Source organism: Taeniopygia guttata, chromosome 11 (genome assembly GCF_048771995.1).
Source record: "Taeniopygia guttata chromosome 11, bTaeGut7.mat, whole genome shotgun sequence".
In the NCBI taxonomy this organism is placed as follows: Eukaryota; Metazoa; Chordata; class Aves; order Passeriformes; family Estrildidae; genus Taeniopygia; species Taeniopygia guttata.
Window position 1 is genome coordinate 11,800,357 of NC_133036.1, and position 16,562 is coordinate 11,816,918.

The window sequence follows — 16,562 nt, forward strand, 5'->3', positions numbered from 1 at the left end:
TCCTGAACAGAGACCACAAAACCTACAAGCAGTGGAGGTGAAATGTCCCACCAGAATTATTAATGAGTAACTGGCTTCACCTTTCTTAGATCCTGAGGCCTGGTGTAACCATTAAGGAAACCAGCCCTTCCTGGGAGTGCCTGGGAGGTCCCTTCGCTGAGCAGAAGGTGTGGATACCACCTTTCAGCAGGGACCTCTTGAGCTGTGGCTGTTGCTGGGAAGGTCAGAGCTGGGCTTTCCTCCCATCCTACCCCAAAGTGTCAGCCCAGGACCAGCGGTTGGAAGAGGGTTGGTGGTGGTGATAGGGGAAGGTGGGGAGTGTGTTTGAGAGGCTTGGAGTCCAAAAGTAGGTGTCCCCTCTAGCTGTAGGGCAGCTGAGGTGGCCAAGTGTTGGGTGTGAATGCGTGTGCTGAGGTGGTAAGAGACAAGTCACTGTGTGCCCTTGGCCCTCTCCTGCCATCACCAGTGACAGATGTCGCACTTTGCTCGCAGCCGTCCTTGTCTGCCTCTGCATCTCTGGGGCTGGGTCGGGGGTGCCACCACCCTGCTGAGGGGCTCAGCTGGGCCCCACCAGGCCCCTCACCCCAAGGACCTTGTGGTGCCGATGCATCCCCTGCCTGGAGCTGTGCATCCTCCTGGAGACCCTCTAACCTCCTGGGCTTCCCCCAAGCACGGGTGGGCCCAGCGTTCCACCGCCTGCACAGCTGCTCCAGGGACTGAACCTGCTGATTGAACTTTTCACCACACAAGGGCTCCTTCAATACGTGCTTTAGTAGCAAATCCAGGAGATTTAGGGGAAACATGGCAACTGCTGGACTTGGGAAAGGTGCACTGGAAATACCCAAAGGGTTTAGATTCCAAATGCAGTAGAAATGAGGGCTTGAATGTTTTTTTCTCTTCCAACAGATGCTCTGTTTTCCATCCCTTTTGCTGTTTTCTAGCAGAAGTTCTGCCTACTCCTATATGTGGAAATGAAGGTCTATGCTTGCCCTGTTCCTGAAATACAGGCCATTTTCTTAGAAATCATCAGTTTTCAAGACAAAGCACCTGTGCCCAGGTTTCCTTTCAGGCAAATGGCAAGGGAGAACACCGAGTCTGTTTTGCAGTGAAAATTAGACTATTTTTATCTCTGAAGAGCTCTCCTTAACACCTAATTTCTAGGAAAAGGAGCCATTTGTTTTTCCTTCCTTTCTGAACACTGAATGAGGGGTATTTCATAACTCTGTTCTGTAACGTGATCAAACCTGCAGGATCCACAACTCCTTTCATAACTCACCGTGCCGATTGCTTTGTCTGGGTTATAAATTCAAGCTGTTGCCACCAGCCCCCTTTTTTCTCTTCAATATTTTAATATTACATCTAATATTTAGCAAGCATAGAAATGATGAGAATGCTGTGGTATGTGTGACATAGGACTGTGAATTGGGTTGAGGCTGCTAAAAATCCTTGTTTTTTGCAGAGGTTGCTGTTGCTTTTTTGTTGGTTTGTTTTTAAACCAAACCAGAAACCACTCCAAGAACACTAAAGGAAATCTAAGAGGCAAAATGCTTCACAGGTCTGGGTGCTAATAAATACAAGAACCCTGTTCTCAGTATACTTTAAAGAAAAACAAGATTAGAGTTTCTTTCACAGCTGCCTCAGTTTGGAGGCCAGAGTTTTAAAAAAAGCACCTTCTGCCTTCCAAAACCAGAAGGCAATTCCATTGGGGCAGCTCCTCTGTGCGAGCAGGGTGAGGGCCAGGAAGGGAAGCTGAGTTGAAGAAAGTGCTACTTAAAGTAAATGCTAATGATTTAAAATGTTATTCTTTCTGCGCTTTTAGAGACAAGGGGAAAAAAGTAAAAAAAAAAAAAAAAAAAAAAAAAAAAAAAAAAAAAGAGTAATAAAGGCTTCCAGCCTGTACCTCATCTCCAGTCACTCCTGTGAAATTCCCAAGAGAGCATCCAGGCTCCCCTCTCCCCCTCTTTAAAAATGGTGGACCTGGAACCACTTACAAGAGAGGCTTAATAAGAGGCAAATGTGTTTTATATTTTGTATCTTGTTAAGTGAAAAAAGATGGATTCTCACAAGTAGTCTCCTGGTGCAGATTTGAGTGGTCTGTGCATGCAAATGTTGTGATGCTTCGGCTGCCAGCATCCCGCTCCAGTCCCCCTTGGCCACTTAAAATCCCACCCCCAGAGCGAGCTGAGATGAAATTGCTTCATTTGTACAATGGATCTTCAGATCTGGGGAGCTTGTTTCTATCTGATTTGCTGATAATTTACTCCTCATTTGATTTTTTTTCCTTTTCTTTTCCCCCCACCTTAGAAAGGAAACAGTGTCTCAGCTCATATCTCTTCCCTAAGGAGGGAGGAATTGTTTCACCGGGCTGAGAGGATGATTGAAAGCAACTGAAAATATTAAAAAAGACCTACACAAAGATGAAACATATTTTAGAGGACAAGAAAAACCCTTTACATCTGAAAACTGATAGTAAAATTTTAATTTAAGCTCCTAATTGCTGAAAAATCTGCTAGAAAAATCCACGGTGCCTTTGTGAAGGTGTGTGTTGAACAGCAAGACATGTTCCCTCTCAAATAATAATTTTTATGACCTTTTGGTGCAAGACAGTGCTGTGCTCACTGTCGGCTTTCACTAGTCAGTGGTGAGGAAACGCCTTCTATTTGTCTTTGATCCAGAGATCTGGATTGCTAAACCTGATGGCCACAATTAAAGACAGTCCCGCTGCAAACCTGACCTCTGCCTGCTCTCAACTTCATGTAAACTTTTCAATATGGATGTAATTTCGTATTAAATTACCCGTGCTTTATTGCTTTTTAGCACAGTGCTGTCCTGTTGCCTTTGAAAAATCTAAAGAGTAACAAAAAAGAAAACTTGCAGTGCATCTGCTCAATTATGTAATTATAGACTTGTTTTCCTGCATTTTGGAGCCTTTTTGGATGCGGTGTGTGTTGGAAAGCTGTGATACTTGTGGTGGGTTGGTTTGCTGCACCTTGGAGCACACCCAGACTAAAACCTGGAGCTGCAGTTGAGGGTTTGCTGTCCTGAAGAGCCTGTGCTGACATGTGTCCTGTTTTCAGGCAGCTCAATGGGCTGTAAGGTTTTTCCTCCAAACCCGAAACACAACATTGGCCCATTATGTTCAATCTGTGGTCACGTGGATGAGGACTAAAACTCGGCTTTAAGAGATAGTGGGAATCACATGCAATGATTGGAAGGGACTAGGAGGCATCAGCCGAGCCCCTACCACTTCTGAAAAGAAAAAAAGAAGTGGAATTTAGTGGCCAGGAGACTCTGGGCTCTTGTTAAGTAGCCAGCTGCTCCTGTGCTAGTGCTGGTGCCCCCAGTGAGCTCCTCCCTTGCCACAGAGCCACAGAGGCACTAAAGTGGATAAATAACCAGATATCAAAACATGTCACTTAAGGGAGATAAATGTGATTTATTAGAGACTTAAAATATAAAATTATAAGGTTTAAAATAATTCAAAATTAATAGAACAGGTGCAGTAATAAAGGAAGAGTTAAAGGTGTTTGCAGCCTAATCTGGTTGTGGCTGTTGCCTTCTCTGGCGTTGCCTCCCTTTGATCCTCTTCTCCTTCAAATCTAAATGAAGCTTTACCCAACTATTCATTTAGTTATTGCTTTTTTTGGGGCTAAAAATTGCATTCATTGGGAAAAAACACACACTGCATGGCATTCTAGCGACTGATGAAAAACGGGACTGCAGACCACCATGCAGCTGGTGGGAGTTGGTTTTACCTCTTGCCTGGCTTTTCTTGTGTATTTCTGAGTAAAGCTCTGACTGAATGCCAGTGCAAAGACACTTGTCCAAGTGTCCCATCCCCATGGATGCGTGTGGTTCCCCCTCCCACAGCGTGTTCCCGAGCAGTGACCGTGGTGTGGGCTCAGGGCTGAGGCTGCTGTTGTCCCATGCTGAGCCCTGGGGACAAAGAACATAAAGCTAATTAATTGTCCTAAGAAGGGTGGCTGCCCCATCCTTGGAAGTGTCTCAGGCCAGGCTGGACACGGCTTGGGATAGTGGAAGGTGTCCCTACCCATGGCAGGGGGTGGAATGGAATGAGATTTAAGGTGCCTTGCAACCCAGACTGTTCTTGGATTCTCTGATTATGCTGAGGAACAAGAGATGTTTGAAAAAAGCTACACTCGCCCTTTTTTCATTGCTAAAAATGATGTTGTAAGGAAATGGAATTTTTCACCTGAATATCTGTCTTGATTGAAAATATTGGACCTTTAACATGAAAAACAACTAATTTTTGAAAGCAGATTTTGAAAAAAAGTTTTTCTTTGTGATTAAACTGAGTCAAACAATTCTTTGTGGAAATGGACTGGGCTGGGTTTATTTCCCACATGAAAAAGGGAGAATGCACTTTGTGACAAGCTTTAATCAAAAGGCAGTTAAGGGGATGTTTTCTCATGTGGCTTCCATTTCCTAGGATGCTGAGCCTAGGACCTGAGCTGTCTGGGTTTTCATCCAATGCATTTGCTCTGTAGCAAAGAGAGAAACACTGGGGTATTTTAAAGAGTAAAATCTACTACCAGCTTGGTGGGTGCAGTGTGAGCCTTCCTGTGGAGCTCTGGGGCTGCAGAGATGGAGGTGTTTTTCATCTTGATTCCCTATAATTAGAAAGTGAATTGTTGAGGTATTTTGTTGAGTTTTTTAAACTGTCGTCATTAACAACTACAATTCTGGATTTAAAAAATATTATTTTAGCAATACCAGAACTGTCCACTCCATTTTTGCATCTGTCTGTGCTCTTCTGCTTGGCATGTTCAGTGTCAGGGAATCCCCAAGTTTGATTTACATTTGTGGAAAGAAATTCCCTTGATTGGTTTCAAATGCATCACCTTTTAATTTCATGGAGGATGCCCAGGTACTCGTGTTATGAGATGGCCCAGAAGCAGCTGATCTACCCCCTGTAGGTTGTTCATTATCTTATCACTGTTGTTAAGTCTCCTCTTATTTATTGCCTAGCTAAGATTAGAAAAAAAAAAAAATCTTTCACTCTGTCCATTCAAGAGATTTTCCATATCCCTGATCATTCCTGGCAGTTTGCTGTGAATCATCTATAATTGTGCAGTATTATTTTGGAAGTAGGATGGTCACTACTGTACATTGCAGCTGAAAATACTCAGTTTCCATGTGTTACGTGTTTTATTGCTGTATTACTCGTCATCCTCCTGCACTGTTTCCTCTCTCTTGCTCGTTTGGGTTTGCTGCTTTGCAGTCCTGGAAGGTTCTCCTCGCTCCCGGGCTCGGGCTGCGTCTCCTTCCCTCATGGCGCCCGGAGCCGGCGGGGTGCCCGGCTCGGGCCCTGCCTGCGGCTCTCCCTGCCCAGTGCCCCCCGATCCCAGCAGGTCCCCACCACACCTCCTCTGGTGCTGGCTGCGCTGGCAGCACTGGGAAAGGCTGCTGGAGACGGGATGTTGGAGCTGCTTCCTGCCTTGCCAAACAGGGCAATTTTGTCATTATGCCAGTTGCCTGATTTGTACTGAAATTCATCGATGTTTTGGGGGTTTGGGTTGTCACTTTTTTTTTTTTTTAATTAATCTTTCAAATAGGTGTAAAATACAACATAAAAACTGCAAAGTTATGTAGTGAAAATTGTGTAACGTGGAAGACAAATTTTCAGTTTTTATCAAGAAGCAAAATTTTGCCGCTTTGGTTTGCATAATTTTTGGTTTGAGCTGAGCGGTTGAGACTGAGATGTCTGTTTGATATTTAGGGAAAGATTTGATGCTTTAATAAGGGAATCCTCTGCCTCCCTCATTCATCATTCGTCATCCTTATCCATCCAACCCCCACAGTAAATTTGTTAGAGCCTTTTTCATATTCAGGGCTTGTATAAATAATGGCTGTTGTGAATGGAAAAAGGAAATGGGAATTTTCTTGTTTGTGTTCTGTCTCTGGTCATAGCCATGGAAATATTTCGTGCTTCTTGCTTTTAGTGTTGCCCCTTATTGTGGTCACCACTTGCCCAGACCCCCGAGTTCATGAGCCTTGCTCTAATATCTATATAATATATGTATGAAACTGCCTGTGCTCGTTACTGCGCGCTTTTATCCTGCTCCATCGTGTCTTGCTCCTTCTCTCTGCTATCTTAGGGATTATGCAGCTTCTCTGCAATATTCTGAAATTAATCAAACCAAGGCAAACCTCATGCTATATTATCCATCACTGGAGGAGAATGATTTCCACAAGCCAGGCAGCTTTACATTGTTTTGTCCAGGGGCTGCAGCAGAATTCCATTAACCAGAATGCGCTGGAAATCTGATTTCTCACAAAATGAATTTTGTTAAATATTCGCAAGCAGAAAATTTTTAGATTTGATGCCAAGTGTAGCCCTAAGCCCTAAGTTTCTTTTTCTCTTAGTTTAATTAGGTAGGGGACAAACACACTGTCCACTCCTTTCTGGGTGTTTTCCCTCATGGAGCAGCTGGCAGGGTGGATGCAGCCAGGCTGGAGCAGCTTTGCTCTGCACTGAGGGATGTACAAACTGAATGGCTGCTTACCCGGACTATTTTCTATTTCGTCTCTTATATAATCGAGCTCTACAGGTAATTTCTTTCACTAAATTAGTAACCATGCTGCAGATTGCAGACACTTAGTTTGATTGAAAGTAATAAAGGGAGATTATCCGCAGAGTTTGTTGAATGACGGTTCTGACTTGACCCACTGCCCAGAGAGATAAGAATTAATCTTATAAACCTCTCCACACTTGCAGGGCTCTGATCCGCCGAAGAGTGGAGCGGGGGCCCGGCTGCCCCTCTTTGTTCCAGGGCAGCCCTGGCTGGGAGAGGGAGCCCAGTGCAGGGAGGGCTGATCCGGCTCCTGGGGAGGCTGTGGATGATTTCTGAGTGCTGATGTGCTTTCCTGACAGCGGTACCAAACCACACAGCTGGGGCAGCTGGGCCCCAGCCACATGCAGGGACAGAAAGATGGACGTTGGAGACTGAGCTCCCCAGACACATGTGCTTGTCCTCCAGACTGGGAGAGGCTGGATGGGTCTTTAGACGCTTCCCATTGCTACAGAGCTGCTCCCTGAGTTCAGATAGTTTCTGCACCATTTCTCTTCCTGTCCTGCCCACAAGTTTCTTTGAGTCCTATGCTGCAACAGACTAATTTTTTTTCCCACGTATTTTGTCTTTCTCCAAGGTATTTCCTCTTTCTAAATGGCATTTTAATGGGTGCTTCCACAATTACTGACAATAAAGTCAGTTAATTAATTTATTTTGCACGGCTTTGTCTAACACCTGTGAGCTGTTTAAGTGTGATGATCCTGACTTCTCACCTCCTCCTTGGCACTTTGGGTGCAGAGTGTCAGATTAAATAGGAAAAGTGGGAATGCCAGGAAAGACCAGAATTGAACCACTCTGGGCCTTTGGGCAGTGACAGTCCGATTATGCTGACCACTCTTTCCTAAGGGAGAGAAGGACTTCAGTCACTACTGAATGATGAGATGTCAGACAAACTGTCTCATGACCAGGGCAAAGTTAAACATGAATGATGCAAGTCAGCAGCATTTTCAGCTGAAGTAACACCAGAGCCTTCTGCCACAACAAACCCAAGAACCCACAGACAAATAACCATCATTGTTAGTGTTGATAAGGGGTTGGCTGTTCCTTCCTTTCTTATTTCCTGTTGCCAAATTTCCCTGTCCAGCTGGATGGCCTGAACTTGTGTGCCATTCTCCCCCTGCCCAGGCAGCCCCCCGTCCTCATTCCGCATTCTGCTGGGACAATGCAGGGGTTAATGCAGCAGCTTCATGTCTGCTGGTGTGGCATCCCCCCAACCCTGTGTGCTGCTGAGAGAGATGTGGGTGATGGTGGCTTCACACAGATCTCTGTGGACATTATTTCATGTCAAATCTTATGATTCCTCTGATTCAGTACGTGGTTTTTGCTTGGATACCAAGGAAGAAAGTCCAGCTCTGCAGTTTTGGGATGCTCTCATATGAATCCAAGCAAACATTGAGCATTTCCCAGCACTCAAATTCATGAAGGAAACACTGAGTGCTTTCTCCTGGCACAGCTGGGTGCAGGGTTCCCAAGTCCTTATCTCGGCCAGGCAGACAGACAAATGCAGATGTAGATGGGTAACTTCCTGCCAGAAGGGGCGATCATCCCATTGCAGGAATTCAGAGATACAATGACAAAGTTAATTGTTGGGTGAACTGGGAGCTGTTGTGTGACTCAGATTTGCTCATTCCCTATGTGATACAGGCACACATAGCTCCATTTTTTATTATATTTATCCTATGGTGGGATGAGCTTTTTTCACATACTCCTAAAAGAACCCAAAAAACCACACCCAAAGCACAGGTGGGTGAGCATCTGGGTATGAGGCCAATGTCGTGGCAACACTGGAGTGGTGGTAAAGGGATATTCAAATGTCTGATGCAAATAACAGGTTTGAGTTCTGGCTTTGTCAGGACCCTCTGGGTGTTCTGCTTCAGGTTAAAATCACAGGAAAAAGGTCAAGCACCACTGAGCTGGCCTGAGAGAGTAAACATGATTTCAAATGCTGGGGTGTGCTCACTTCTGCCACGAGAGCTTCTGCTCACAGCAATCCAGAAGCATTCAAGTATTTAGGTCTCCTTAAAACTGTTTCTTCCCCCACTTGTGCTAATACAGATATTAAGCCTAATAGTATCTACTTAGCATAAACAAGAAGATAAAAATGATTTCTGTGATTGAAATGTTTGTTATTTAGCATTAAGCATCTTCATACTCTCATGTGTTTTGCATTTTAATCCACTCTGTGCTTGGTTTTGGGATTGATAGATTAGTTTTAATCCCCTGTCTAATAGTGGAGGACTGGTGAGATTTATTAAACAGGCAGGGTTTGGTACTTGGATTTAAGAGGACTCACATGCAGTGTTCATGCATATTAAATTTGGGAAACCACCGGTTCAGTTTATAAAGAGCTGTGATGTCCTTTATCACTGAGTGTTTCTGTTGTGCTTCACTAGCTCAGGAAGCCTTTATATTTCTGAAATGGAATGGTTTTGATGGTTCCTTTCCACTGCATAAATCTAATATTCCAAAGATGTAGCTCTGTTGTTATTGAAATTCTGTTCATTTTATGCCAAGTTTGTGTTGTCCCTCTCGTTCCTGGCTCAGGAGCACGGAAGGTTGGCTGAGGATCCCAACACACCATAGCTGGAGCTGAAATACAAGACATGTACCAAGGGCTTGGAGTGCCAGGACAAGGGGAAATGGCTTCCCACTGTCAGAGGGCAGGGATAGGTGGGATATTGGGAAGGAATCCTTCCGTGCCTGGGTGGTGGCACAGGGTGCCCAGAGCAGCTGTGGCTGCCCCTGGATCCCTGGCAGTGCCCAAGGCCAGGCTGGACGGGGCTTGGAGCAGCCTGGGACAGTGGAAGGTGTCCCTGCCCATGGCAGGGGATGGGATGAGAAGAGCTTTAAGGTCCCTTCAGCCCAGCTCGGTGCAGGATTCCTTGCAGCAGGTGTTCCACCAGCTGTGCCATGCTGAGGGCTGTGACACTGCTGCCCAGGGCTGAACCTGCTGGGGAGGTGGTGCTGGATAACCCAGCAGGGACGTGACTGGCACCCCGAGGCTGTGCCCTGTGTGAGCAGGGCAGGAGTGCAGGATGGCACTCGGCACATCTCTGTGGGGCTGCACTGGCTCTGGGCAGTGCTGGGACCGCGTGTCCCCACATCCCCGGCGTGTCCCCACGTCCCCGGTGTGTCCCCACATCCTCGGCGTGTCCCCACATCCCCGGTGTGTCCCCACGTCCCGGCGTGTCCCCACGTCCTCGGACTGTCCCGGTGCCCAGGGAGGAATGCCGTGGGTCCCTCTCTGGGGCACTTCATGCTGGCCGTACTTCAGGAGCAGCTGGAAGGGGCTGAGTGCTGACTGGAATGAGGCAATGGCTCCTGGGTGGGTTTTACTGGGACGCTGGGAAAAGCAGAAGCTCGACAATAGTTAAAAACCCACAGAAAACATCCAGGCTGCCTAAATTACAGATTCCTGCCCTATCAGTGGAAGATGAGTTGACTTAATTTGCAGGTTTACTGGTTAATTTGCCATTAACACTGTAATACTGGTAATGTAGTGAGAAATGGGGGAAATTTACTTTTTTGTTAATGTAATTATAGGATGGCTGTATGAAAGTTATTAACTGCAGAAATGAAAACTGGGAAAAACTAGTTTAAATTTAATGATAAGTTAGAGAAACAACTCAAAGCTTTTTGCAAGAAGATGCTTTATTATTTTAGGCTGCTTCTTCATCTGTGATCTATTTTTGATTTACTAAATAAACATGTAAAGCAGAGATTGCAAATACATGTGCCATTGCTGTAATCACCAGCTTAGGAATTCCTGTATTTGATTAGAACACAGATAATAAAAAAAATAATCTTTCTGGAGTTTCACTTGGTTGTTGGGAACTGATCAGTTCTGTGAACTGAAGAAGAATATCAACACTTGGGTTTAAGATCTGGTAATGGAAGATAGTTAGAAACCGTAATTGCAAATAAATTCTGTGATATGCTGGATAACTGACAATTCCACCTCAGTTAGAGCAAATTTTTTGTTCTGCTTATGATATAAAAGGACATAAAGAAGGCTCATATTATGCAATTCTTCGTTCCCAGTCCTTCCCTTTCGTTTTCCTTTTTCCTAATGCAAGAAGCCAGTGACACTAAAAGGTGACAAATTTAAACACTGATGTTTCCACATTCTGGGCTTCCAGCCCTCGGAGTTCATCACCACCAGATGTTGATGCAACAAGATGGAAAATATTAGATGTTTTATTTTATGGCTAATGAGAACACCCATGTTAATATATGTAATTTCAATTAAATAATCAAAATCTGACAGCTCCAGGACATAAGATGATTCCTATCCAATGGTGCTAGGGAGGAAACTCCCTTGTGGCCATGGTATTTCATAATTATCAGCAGCAGGTTTCTGGCCCATTTGTGGTGGATACTGAGGAAAATTAACCATTTGAGGTATGGGAAAGCTGGAAACCACTTGGATCATCAGCTTTTTATGTCCCTCAGGAAAAACCGCCCATTACAGTGCAAGGGTTTCCTGGCACCCTCCTTTTTGGTATGTGCAAATTCAGAAATTCTGTAGTTATGATGTCATCAGAAGAGAAAAAAAAAAATCACTATATTATATCTGCTTAACAGTTTTCCCTTTGTGCATGGAGCTTTGGCAATTCGACCCAGGCAAATTCATCTCAATGTAATGTCCAAAAGAGAAAATGAGGCTGTTGTGTCAGAAGCTGCCCCAGCCTCTCCCCCGTTGGCCCATGCTGGCTGTCCTGGTGGCACAGGGGGGGTGTTGGTCACCTGAGGGGCTGGATTATGGCAGGACATGGTGCTTTGGCCCAGCACGTCTGGGAGACTCCCCACAACACTCTGCTTTTTAGATGATGATCCAGGAGTTGACCAAAATGAGGAAAACATGAGAAGTCTGTACTTTGATACCTGTGATCTTCTGAACGAGCTGCATTTGTGAGACTAAACTTGGCTCCTGACTGGTGGGAGGTGGCTGCTAAATCCCAGCTGCCAGGGGACTCTTTCTGCCTGGAGCTGCTGTGGCTGCCCCTGGATCCCTGGAAGTGCCCAAGGCCAGGCTGGAGGGGACTTGGAGCAGCCTGGCATAGTGGAAGGTGTCCCTGCCCATGGCAGGGGGTGGAATGGATGAGCTCTAAGGTCCCCCCAACCCAAAACATTCTGGGATTCTGTGATTCCATGTTCCTTGCACTTTGAAACATGTTTAGCAATGTAACTCCCAAGACCAGGCTCCTGCTTAGCACCAGCACTGAAATGTTTCCCTCCCCTGTGCCCACAGAAGGTGTTTTTTCTCTTTGGTTTATTTTCAGAAACTCCAGCCCTGTCAATGCAGTCCTCACCCTGTATCCTTCTCAGGACTGCGTTTCTTGCTTTTGATGAGTACCAAAGTTGTGTGTGAGCTTGTGGAGGCCCCAAGGCAGGCACACACCACCTTGGCTGCTGTGCTCTCTCTGCCTGGTGAATTTGGCTACTGCAAATCTGCCAGTGTCCTCAGCTATTTCAATTAGTTCAGTCCAACATGACCATGTCACGTGGGTAGATGTAAGAAAACATCTTCTGAGCTGATTTCTGGCTTGTCTTACTGTGTGCCAGAAGTTCTTGCCAGTTGAAGAAAAAATTTTTTGTATCCTTTTATGCAAACACATCGTGTTAAAAAAAGCAAACTATAAAACATTAAAAACCCTGCAGGGTATTAAAAATACCGGTCTCAATGCACGTATTCATTCCTTTCACTTTCTTTTTTAGATCACTACTGTTGGTACAAAATGAGCTGAGCGAAGGCAAGAATTCTAATTAGGTTTAAAAAAGAAAAAATATGGCAGTTTATTTTGAGCGCATGTCTGCTTCACCAAGGCATCTCCCATTTCAGACGCAGGCAGAGTGAATCATTATTACACATTTATCATCATAAAAATGCTTATTTGGACTTTTTTTTTTTTAAGGAAAGGAAAAAAAAATTTAAAAGGGCAAAGCAAAGAGCCATCTCAGAAGGGCAGTTATTGCTTGCCCTTGCTTGGGAAAAAGCCTTTCTCAATGGGATTACGTCCCCGCTCATAACCTATCAGCCGTCTGATCAGAAATTCATAATGCAGGCCATCCATTTCCAGCTCGGCGAGGGCTGCGTGATTGAATTTAAATAGGCAAATGCCAGACTTGAGCTTTGACATTCTCTCTGTCTCTCTCAATCTCTCTCTTTCCCCTGCCCTCCCCACAGTAGCCCCTTTCTTCCTCCCGCTCTTCCTCCCTTCCCTCTGCACGCCACCATTTCGCAGGAGGCTGGAGCGTGTGCCGAGGAGGCAGCGGGAAATGGAGGATGGCTGTGGGGGGAGCGGAGAGGAGGGATGCGCAGCCAGGGAGAAGGGTGGAGGGAACTGGACAGCAGAAAATTATAAATTGTTGCTGTCGTGCTTTCGTTGGGACACTAAAACCTGTTTTCCAAGCCCCCTACCTTTTTCCTAATTTAAAGAGAGATATTCCAGCAGAAATTTACCAGCGTGTCCTCACCCAACCTGTGTGGTGGCTGCAAGCACAAGGCTCCCCAGAAATTCTCTTTTTCTGCATCTTTCAGAGCTGCTAAGGATGAAAATGAATTCAAATCTGTGTGCTCGCACTTCCTGCGTTCCAAGGGGCAGAGATGGAAAAGGTCCCCGGTGGCAGAGGGTCACTGGGCTAGGGGCTGTCCTGTCCCTGACCTCTGTGCACGGCCTTGGGATGTGCTGGAGATGGCACTGGGCACCATGGCCTTGGCATGGCACGGGCACCGCTGGGGACAGGGCAAGGCCAACAGCCAGGCTGAGCCAGTGCTTTGGAGAGGCAGAACCCGTGGGACGTGTCTGTGCCATGTGCTGTGTTCCTGCGTGCTCCGTGAGCCCTGTGTGCCCCTGCTGAGGGACACGTGTCCCGTGCTGCCCTGCCCTGCCCTGCCCATCATGGACTTTGGGGTGTTACAATTGTATTTTTATTGCTTTCTTCCCTGCTGGGCCTTTCATCCCCTCTCCAGCACAGGGATGTGGTTTCAGCCCAAATCCTTGCTGTAAATTGTGCTTCAAAACAAAGATGTTAAAAGTCTCATTTCGTCCTTCAGATGGCAGAAATGCTCCAGATCCTGTGCTTGTGGCCAGCAGTACTTTACTGCCACGAAAAAGGGCAGAGAAGTATCCCGAGTGCAAGAGAGTGCTGACACTGGAATGGTTGAGTTTGACTTGATGAGGATACTCTGAGGGCATTTTTGTTGTTCTTGTGGCTTTGGGTTGGTTTTTTTTTTCTTTTATTTTCTTTCCACCTTAGAATGTAAAGCCGCAGAAGTCTTGGCTGCACGACCTCTCTAGAAATTGAGTTTTGCTTAATTACTGATTTTTCTAGTCCAAAACTAGATATTTACTGGGCTTCTGCTCAAGAATGGCACTGAATTTGGGGTTAAAACTGTCCCATGGAGAATCAAGCCCTCCTACCCAAACATTTTGCAGAGATTAATTACAGTCATGGTAAGAAGTGATGATCTGATTCTCGTTTGAGTAATCTTCTAACTTCACCACCAGATTTTTGTTTTCTTACAGAAAAGTGCAAGACATCAAAGGGCAAGGAACTGATGTGACAGGACAAAGGGAATGTCTTCCCACTGCCAGAGGGCAGGATTGGGAAGGAATCCTTCTCTGTGAGGGTGGGCAGGCCCTGGCACAGATTGCCCAGAGCAGCTGTGGCTGCCCCTGGATCCCTGGAAGTGTTCAAGTCCAGGGTAGGGGATGGAATGAGAAGAGCTCTAAAGTTCCTTCCAACCCAAGCCCTTCTGTGATTCTCTGATTCTGTGATTTCTGTGTCACCTTAACCATCATTAATGGTTCTCCTATTATTATTATTATTAATAATAATAATAACAAGAATAATTGTATTATTAATATTAATTATAATATTAGTATTATTATTACTATCTTCAGTATTCTTAAACTCTTGCCCCAGGCTGTGCCTGGCACAGTCCTGTCTGTGCTCTTCAAGAAGGGATCAGTTCTTTGCCCAGCAGTTACTGCTCAAAGGTGGACCCTCCAGAGCCTCCTGACCCTTAGCCAGCTGTGGGTGTTGGAGAACTTCTGCTCTCCCCAGAACTGTCCAATATTCTCCTTCCAGTTGCTAAAGCCTTGTTTAATTTCACCAGAGCTCAGCACTACGAACCTCTTAAGTGCTTCATGGTTCTTTGGTAACTTTCTCAAAATCCATCCTTTGAAGTAAGAGCTGTGAAGATTTCTGTGTTTTCTGCTTCATATTTTCCACTTTGCCATCATCATCTCATTGTGGTTTTACATCAGAGCTATGACTTCTATGTGTTTTACTACAATTTAAAGCTGGCTATCCCAACTTTGTAACCATTTTCCTGCTCTCTTCAGCCTCCCCCACTCACATCCTGCTACCCACAACTTCTGGTTTATTTTACTCATTACCTATTGCCCTTGTTTCCATTTGTCATCCGGGTTTTCTATTTTAATTGCTGACTTTATATCACTGATACACCGAGACTCCCTTCAGCTGAAGTTGTCACCTTTCTTCATTGTCCAGTTGTCTTTTTAGACATTTAATATGTTTCTTTTGTGGTTTGGGTTGTTTCCCCCCTAAATCCCTCCTTACGATCAGTTTTCAGTGCTTTTTTTAGCTTTAGGAAATACCATGTCCATGTACTTTGGAACTGTGATCGGCATAAGCAGGTTAAATAAAAGGTGAAAGTTCCTGAAGCCCTGGCTTTAGACTTCCAGATGGGAATTATTTGGTGCTAAGCCGTGTGTCCTTTCTCTGTGTGCCTTCTGTAAAAACTCATTCTCCTTTCTGAATAGCTTATCCTAAATTTAGGGTAGAAAAGGAGGGTGTAAAACTAGCAAGGAAACTGTAATTTCAGATCTGAATTTAACAATGAAATGCAGAGTAGAAAAATGTGAAGAGATTCATTTGTATTGAAATAATTAAATTTTGTTAATTCAAAATCTTATTTGAGAGTCCAGCTGTTTTTGTCTCCTGCTGAGAGATTGAGCTGGCAATATCAACTAGAGAATGGTGACATTTGGGATAATTCCTTCCCAGAGGCATTGCAGAGAGCGAAGCCAGTGGTGATGGTGGGACTGGAATCACAAACAGAGTTTTTGATCGACTGAGCGAGAGATGAGCTTAGATCACCTGGCAAAATCCATAGTTCTGCTGAAAACCAGCTGAAGTTTTTAATTCTTCTGAAGGAAAAACTTCTCTTAAGTCTAATTGAGTTATAATTAGCTGGAGCCAGATGAGTTGTTCTTCCTCCAAGATCACTGCTCCCAAACCGAGGTGGTGGGTTTGGCTGCAGAGGTCGCGGCCTGTGGTGGCGGGGCCGTGGCACGGGAACCCGCCGGAGCTGGCCCCAGATCTCCTCTCCAAGGAGGGGCAGTCACTGAGGGGCAGCTGGGCTGGGCTGGCTGATTCTGTGTCAGTTCACGAACACCAGCGTACCCTGGGTAGGGCTGCGCCTGCACTGCCTTATTTTGGAGTACATTTTCTTTGTGTACATTTCCACGTCTTTGTATAAAAACTGCCTGCGCCATATGCCACGATTTAGGAGATTAAATCTAAACTGTGCAGCAGAACGTCTGTGCCGCGTGTATAGTTTGTGGTTTTTGTTAAAGTCACAGTGCCAACACCCCCTGTATTTACAATTCCAGGAATAATCATGGAGTTAGTAGGAATATCTATTTCATCGTGCATGAGACTTGTCAGCTGGCACTTACATGAGTAAGCTGCTGGTGGAGGGAATGGGCTTTGTGCTTTCTTGTTTAAAGATGTGGCACAAGAGTTGCAGATAATATTTAATTGACTGTGTTCTTACAGTGCCTTTCTTGATCCCTCTGGAAGAGATTTTGTTTATTCCCAATGTCATACATATCCAGTCCCTGGCAGAGGGAGGTGAGGAGCAAGCTTGCGACAGAAGCATGTAGATTCAGTTTCATGGCTTCATACTCCAAATTTTCACCCATATAATTTCACAAT